Here is an 8877-nt window from a genome sequence, read left to right as displayed (position 1 = left end):
TAACAAACCATATGTTTAGATGTAATAGGTGAAGTACAAAATTCCTTTAGTAACCATAACATGGAGTTATTTACAATCATATTTTTATGTGTTAAGGAGATTTTCATGAAGTGCATACTAATTAGCTCCCAATAATCTTTCCCTTTTGACATATGATTGATCTATTAATAAAGTAATAACTTTTACAATAGAAGAGATAGTATATAAATTAAAGTCTGGAAAAGAAATACCCCCTTGAGACCAGCTATTAGTATGTTTCTTTAATGCAATCCTAGGTCTATTAGGTGCCCATAGGAAATTTAACATTAGTGTATTCAGTTTCTTAATAATTATTTTTGTAGGTGGAAGTATTATTGATTGTATTAAGTATAAAATCTTGGGGAATATTATCATTTTAATAATTGTAAGTCTCTCCTCCATAGTAAAAAAAAACATATTATTCCAGGTATTAAAAAGATTTTGTATATTAAGAAAACAGGTATTATAATTATTATATATAATAGATTTAATATCTTTAGATAGTATTATACCTAAATAAGTTATCTGACCTGAATTGGCTACATATTTAGTAAAATCACTAATGAGAATATTTTTTCGTGTATATATAGGTAGTATTTTATTTTTTTCTTCATTGAATATTAAACCAGAAATACTTTTAAAATTCATCATTTTATCAAATAGAGACTGCATAGAAGAATTAGATCCTGCTGATGTAATTAGAACATCATCTGCAAAAAGTTGAATTTTGGATGTTGTATTTTCATCTATTACAAAACTCTCTGTGTCAGTACTGTTTCTGATCAAACTAGCCCAAGGCTCCATTACTAAAGTGAATAATAGTGGAGAAAGTGGACATCCTTGTTTTGTACCTTTAAGAATTGGTATTTTTTGTGAAACATATGTTCCTACCTTAATATAAGCCAATGTTCCTTTGTATAAATGCTCAATTAGATTTACAAATGCATCTGAGAAGTTTGTGCACTTCATTAAGGTAAACAGATAGTCCCAACTTACTGAATCAAATGCTGAACTTATATCAAGACTAATAAGTGTTAAATCTTTCTTTTTCCTATTTGCAAAATCTATTAATGTTAAAGTTCTTCTTATATTATCAAAAGTATTTCTATTTACAATGAAGCCTGTCTGATCTATATCTATAATGCCGGCAATGATTGTCTTCAATCTATCAGCAAAGATACTCATAAACATTTTATAATCAACATTAAGTAATGAGATGGGCCGATATGAAGAACATCTAGTTGGATCTTTATTAGGTTTTAAAATTGGCGAAATAAATGTATATTGCCAAGATGGGCGGGTTATTAACTCAGTTTGGGCCAAAATAAAAACCTTATGTATTAATGAATATGTACTTTTAGAAAGGATTTTATATATCTCTGGTATAATACCATCATTACCCGGTGCTTTGTTTGATTTAAGCTTATTTATTTGTGTAATAACTTCTGTATATGAAATACTCTTGTCCAATAGTTTCATCTGTTGTTTATTAAGCTTTTTATTCATGTTTGTGGTCATAAACTCCTTTATTTTATCTTTAGGTTCCATATTAATGTTATTATGGTTAATTTTGTGAAAGTGATTTCTAAATTCATCTAGTATTTCTGGTATACTAGAAACATTCTTCTTTTTCCTTAGAGAAAAGATTTCTTTGATATGGTTTTGTTTATTCAACCTTTTTGTTTTATTTTTAAGTCTATGTAAGTATTTGGGGCTTATTGAATAAGACAAAAACTTGTATTTCTCTAATGTTATTTTAACTTTATGAGTTAAAATTTCTTTGTATTTCTCATTTAGTTTGTTTATTTCTTCAATAACTTTCTTGTCCATAATATTTTCTTTATTATTATGTTTATAAGAGTCTAATTTACTTTGAATATCTAACAATTCCTTATCCCAAGATTTCCTTTTATTATTATACCATCTGATACTTTGTCCATATAGATATGATTTTAGGCATCCCAAACATAAACAATGGAGACTTCAGGAGTATTATTTATGTCTAAAAAATGTTTTACTTCTGAAAGTATATATTCTTTATAGTCTTTTAGTTGAGTTAAGTATGCTGGTATCCTTTTGATCTGAACATTATGAGTATTTTTATCATTAATTCAAAACAATTGAATTATGATCAGATATAGGACATGAAATGATTTTGGAATTAATTAAATCTGTTACCATCTGGTTAGAAATAAAGACCCTATTTTTGAATAAGTTTTGTATCTGTTAGAAAAAAAGGTGTATGGTAATGACTTTGAATCTATCTGATTATTAATATCATTCAAATGATAAGAATTAGCAAAATCATTTAAATGTTTTTCATTAGATGTAATTCTTCTTTTCCCTGTAGTGGTAGTATCACTTTCATGTAGTATACAATTAAAGTCACCAGCTAAAATAATATCTCCTATAGAGAATGATATGATCTCATCAAGATGATGTTTCACTGTATTAATACCAATTCCAGGTATCCAATATACATTAATTAAAGTGTAAGTCTTCCTATTAATTTGTATTGTAACCATACAAAACATTCCTTTGTCATCCTGATAAGACTTAATGGTTTTAGGAATGGGCATACTTTTATTCCATAAAATAGCCACTCCTCTTTTTTCTGAGTGTGCTCTGAACTAACCAATACTGTATATTTGTTTGTGGCTAGTTTATCAATATCTTTTTTCAAGAGATGGGTTTCTTGCAGGAAGACTAAGTGGGCCTTATGTAAATTAATGTATCTTATTAGGCTTGCCCTTTTACATGGATTATTCAATCCATTAATGTTTAAAGAAATTCCTTTTAAAGATGTCATTTGGCATTTTAAAACTTAAGAATCTTATGATCAAAATAACAAATAACAAGATAAGTAATGTTACATCTCCTCCTTTAGGTGTACCTTTAAATATAGCTGTATTTATTGAATCTCTTATGGGATTTCGTATAGGATTCAATTTTGTTTGTAGTGACAATGAATGTACAAAATATATTGTGGATGTCAAAACTATATACAAATAACAATGAACAAGTGAAAATAATGTAAGGATTAAACCTTGCATCCAGCCAACTTAGAGTAGTATTTACCACTCAAGTTAACCCCCTACCCTAAGCAGCAGTACCTCAGCTACCACCTTATCAATTTAATACTAGTTATATTTAACTGAGGTTAACAGTTTTCAATTCAATTATCTAGCAAGACAAGACTACACATTTGGTAAAACAGCATCATATAAACTAAAATAAACTTTTTTTTTTAAACTGTTCATACTACTATATACATCCATGTAATATAAAACACTTGTATTCAAATAGCATTCAAATAATCTTGATGTTAGAAATCAAGAGGAGAGAAAATAAGTTCTAACATTCATTTAAATCAAAAACTTTGGCTAATATGATTCAGACATTACATATATTAAGATGCATCTATTTTCTGTCATGTAAATGCAATTAACAGCTTCCAAAAACCTTGAATTGCTTGTATATGAGCATTTACTCAAACTCATTATTGTCAATAGAATAAAGTATTGTATTCATAGAAATTGTTATAAATCATACTGCATAGTTATGCAGATTCTCAGAAACACTTATATACATATATACATACACACACACACACACACACACACACACATATATATATATATATATATATATACACACACACACACACACACACACACACACACACACATATATATATATATATATATATATATATATATATATATACATACACACACACACACACATACACACACACACACACACACACACACACACACACACACACACACACACACACACACACACACACATATATATATATATATATATATACATACATACACACACACACACACACACACACACATATACATATACATATGTATATATATACATATGCAAACACACACACACACACACACACACACACACACACACACACACATACACACACACACACACACACACACACACACACACACACACACACACACACACACACACACACATATATATATATATATATATATATGATCTCACTGAGTTATGTCCTTACTGAGCACTATCTTACTTGCTGTCCCTACAATAAATCTGTCTGGTTTATACAAAGTAATGCACAGCAAACACATTTTAGTAACCAGATTTTACAACCATGCTATACTACTGCTTTAAAATATATCACATGACAATTTCTTCCAGTATAGAGTTATAAAATTATTTATGCTTGTCAATCAGATGAATTAAATGAGTTATAGTAATATATATGTTTGGAACATAAGTTTTTAACACAGATTATTAAGCTGCTGTTAAGTAGATTTTCAAAAACACTTGAATAAATGTTTCATTTTCTATGCCTTCTAAAATAAGACATTTACTTACTACAAGAAACTGTATCATTTAAACTCATTATAACTGACATATTTTATGAATTATAACATAGATATTTAAGTAATTATATAAAATAACTCACATTTAGATGTTAAAGAGTTCATTTTCCTTCACATAGTCGCATTTGTATCATTTCTATTTCCTGGTAGAGTGTCATTGCTGAATCTGTGATGTGTCAGTGTGATATCTAGGTCAAAGGTGAGACTAGCTGCTTTCAGCTTCTCTGTGAGAATTCTGAGAGTTGAAGCTTTTGAAGTACCTCATGGACACTGTGCATGAGACAGCCCCCATCCCAGATTGTCTCTCTTAACATTTTGGCGGGAAACTTATTAAAAACTAGTGACAAACATTCATTTAGCAGTGTAAATGCATCTAAACATGACAAAACCTTCACAATGTATTTTACAGGTTATTACAGCCTCTATGTAAGTGAAATTAAGCCCAAAATTATTAATAAGTAATAAAACTCAATATTTTTGTCCCAACTCAATTTTTATGCAAATCTTATTATTTACTGTGTCTATATGATCAAAAGCATTTCTATATATTAATAAAGAAAAGAAAAGAGAGTAGAAAGTAAAAGGGTGTAAGGCAGAAATAAAAAAATGTAAGAGAAAGCTATAAGAAGTATATACAATGGAATATTACTTACTGTTTATATTAATAGAGTTAAAAATAAAACATATTATTTACTATTATTTAGTTCTAATTATTATTAGTTAAAGCATGACAGATTATTTACACACAAGCATAAGCAGTGTAATCAAGAAAGTATAATTAGGAATAGCATTTGAAGAACATATAAACTTTTTACAAGGAATAAATATGTTATTATTCTATTAATCATATTTTCACTACTCTTCTCTCCCTGCCTTCCCCCACCCTTCACCCACTACATAATCTAAATAGAATGTCATTGTTTAAACAAAGAAAAGAAGAAAAGGAGAAGAAAAAAAAGATAAAGAAAAAAAAATGTATCAAATTACTGACCTTACTTCTCCTTTTCAGAAAGAGAAACAAGTTGAATCACAACTTGCCATTAAGTTTCCAGATATTTTGACTAGTTATGAAGCAAAACATTTCTTTGCACACAGAGAATAACTTTGATTAAATCTTTTTCAAAATATTTGTTGCTTCTTGGAAATGCAGGAACTATATTTAAAAAGATTAATAATGAAATAAAATGATGAGAGAAAAAAAAACCTAGAACAAATCATTTGTTTTTTAGTCTCTTCTTCTTCTCTAAAGTCTTCCACGAAGTTTCAGTTGCCAGTCTCTTTAATGAAGGACTAGCCCATTCCATTTCTTCTATTTTATCCAAGATCTTATTTTTTTTGATAAACAGTAAAGCAGAGTCTAAGTCATCGAAAATTTTAGGACCATCAGGAAGGAAGGTTTTAAGCTTGGCAGGAAACAGAAGGTATGTTTTAAACTGTGCTTTTTTAAGCTCCCTTATTAGTGGTAGAAAAACTTTTCTTTTAGCTATTACCATGGAAGAATAGTCATTGTCAAAATGCACAGTTGTCTCATTAATCTTAACAGGAGCTTTAGCCCAAGCAGATTTAAGAACCATCTCTTTATCAAAAGATGATAGAAATCTAACTATAACTGATCTAGGATAGTTTTGTTAGAGTTAGTATTAGCTATAGATCTATGTGCTCTTTCAATACCAAAAGAGAATGCTTCTGGTAAGTCTAAAGTTTTAGGGAGCCATGTTGTTAAAAAAGAAGTAATATTGTTACCTTCAATATTTTCTGGCAGTCCAAAAATCCTAATGTTATTGCGCCTAGGTCTATTTTCCAGGTCATCCAGCTTTGTTTGTAAATGTGTATTTTGTTTCAGCAGAAACTCAATGTTGATTTCCTCTTCTTGTATTCTATTTTCCATGTCATTCACAGCTTCTTCTATGCCTGTCATCTGGATCTTCTGTTGTTGCAGGTCTATATGTAACAAGTCTATTTGTTTTGTAGTTTTTCTATGAAGGTGTCTATTTTAGTATCCATTTTATCCATCTTAGCAGTAAGTTGCTGGATTATAATTATCAGAGACTGAAGTTCTTTCTTGATGCTGGAGTCTTGAGAATTTGTCTTACTGGAACTCATTTCAGACTGATAAACTGACAGGAAAATTTCCAAAGTGATTTCTGACAGGAATATTGTTAAGATTTCCTTTCTTTTTTAGATATAGTTCAAGAACTATATAAAACAAACATATTTAGAAAGAAAATTACTTCAAAAATTAATTTTTTAAGTAATTAATTCCTGTCAGTGTAATGAAATTGGTGGAGCTGAAGAAATCTGCTGCTATCCTGTGTTCATCCTTGGCCACGCCCCCAGTGTATAAGCTTTTTGATGACCTGCTTAAGAGTCTTTTTATTGTGGGAGGTGAGGAATCTTTAAATTAAACAAGTAATCCCCCTCCTTATTTTATAGTTTGTTTAATCAGGAGTCCCACCACAGGGGGGTATTTTTCAGTTTCCCATTATGTTTATTCTGAATGTGGATGCAGTTTTGTATACATTGGTTTAGATGGGTGTAGAAGAAAGAGTTTTTTTAGCAACTTTATTGACTGGGTTTGGATGCATTTAAAATTCTTCAATGTCTCAAACAGGAATATCAGTCTGGCTTTTCAGTAATCCCCAATACAGAGTTACTGGGAATGATGGCACTTGTTTTAAGGAAGAAGATGATAGCTTGGTGATCAGATTTGCTTAAGAATGGAAAGACATTAGTAGGGGTGGAGACAGAGGTGACATTTGTAAGGATGAGGACAAATATATTGTTACCTCAGTGGGAATTTAAACTGTTTGAATCATGCAATATACTTATTATTTGCTGTATAATATTTCCACTTGATAGAAGACTAGTTCAAGTCACTCAAGATTAGTGTGTCAGGATTAATATGTATGGAATTCAGCCTACTGATGTAGTTATCACAGCCATCAGGAGACAATGTGTGGCTATGCAGTTGTCAATAATATAGTAATTGGTTATATTCTGACAGAATCCATGTGGTTATCATCAATGGTGACACTTTTGAAAGTAAAAATTACCAGTGATGCACCATAGGGCTCTCAGTGTGTTGAGCCATCACCTATTTGGCATCTGTTCTTCAGACCTTCAAGCCAACAAACACTCTTTACCTATAATCATCTAAGTTTTCAGACATCTGTAAACTGGGTGGTGTTATTCGATCTTCCTCTGAGTCACAATTTCTCCAGCATGGGTTAAACCATGTTAACAAATGGTACAAGACAATGGTCAAAATTTCTTGGAACAAAAATGTAGCATAGTTCATTTGGTAAACAAAATATTGTCATATACCTTATAGGTGGCACACCCTTCAATCAGACTCTGTCATAAGGGATCTCAGCACTCTTGTAGATAATTCCTTATTGTTTGACAATCATGTCACTGAAGTAGTTTGGAAAGCCTTCAGTGTGGCTTGCCTAATTTCCAATGGCATTTCCACAAGAACCTCGGATGTTTAAATTTCCCTTTACTGGTATTTCATCAGATCAGCCATTGACTATAATTCTTCTTTTGGCATGCATTTATCTAGACATATCACTCAACCTTAGATACCTCAAAAATTCATAACTAAAAAGACCAGTGGCCTCAGAAATTTTAGTTACCAGGACAGACTGGCAGTCATCTCTCTGTACTAATTCTCTGATATACTCCTTCATGGAGATATGGGTCTAGTATTTTGAGCCATATAAGATCCAGCCCTCTTTGAATTGACATTTATTCTCAATACTTCAAATACCATTTAAAGGATCTAAACCTTTATCAACAGATAAAAAAGACACCCTGATGTTATAGATTCATATTCCAAAGTATCCTTCACCTCTGAAATAAACTTTCTCTACATGTCAAGAAGAGTAGCACCTTTGTAAACTTCAAGTTAAACCTAAATAATTGGTTGGGGTGCCTCAGATTTTGTCTGTTTAATGTGTCCTGTCCTCCTTGAGGATACAGGAAACTTTTGAATAGGGTGGATGCTTGTCTAGACCTGAAATGGTTAGCAGACAGATTACATAGTACTTAGCTATGAACCTATAATTAATGGGTGCAGGAATTACAGATCATTGTCATCAGGCAATGGGAACTGGATAAATACTGATACTCCCCTTTTGCTCCCAGATGATCTGAATACGTTATAGGTGCAGTACCCTTCTGTGGAAGGAGTGTTATTAGTTTATTGAAGGCAAGTTGCATTAATTACTAATATCTTGGCTCCAGATTATTGTCACTGTTGAAGTGACATCCCAACCACATGTGCATTAATGGGAAAAATGGGGTTGTAGATAAATGGTTGGATGGATATGCATATGTCTGAGTTCCTGGAAGGCCTGAAGTTCAGGCAAGAGTTATGCATTACTTAGTGCCAACGTAGTGTAAGCTTGATTGGAATTTGCTAGGTTGGAATGCCCAAGAGACAGACATTGCCTAAAATAGGCAGTCTGGG

This window comes from Protopterus annectens, chromosome 8.part0 (genome assembly GCF_019279795.1).
Source record: "Protopterus annectens isolate FY-2018-M chromosome 8.part0, PAN1.0, whole genome shotgun sequence".
In the NCBI taxonomy this organism is placed as follows: domain Eukaryota; kingdom Metazoa; phylum Chordata; order Ceratodontiformes; family Protopteridae; genus Protopterus; species Protopterus annectens.
Note: the sequence above shows the minus strand (reverse complement) of the source record.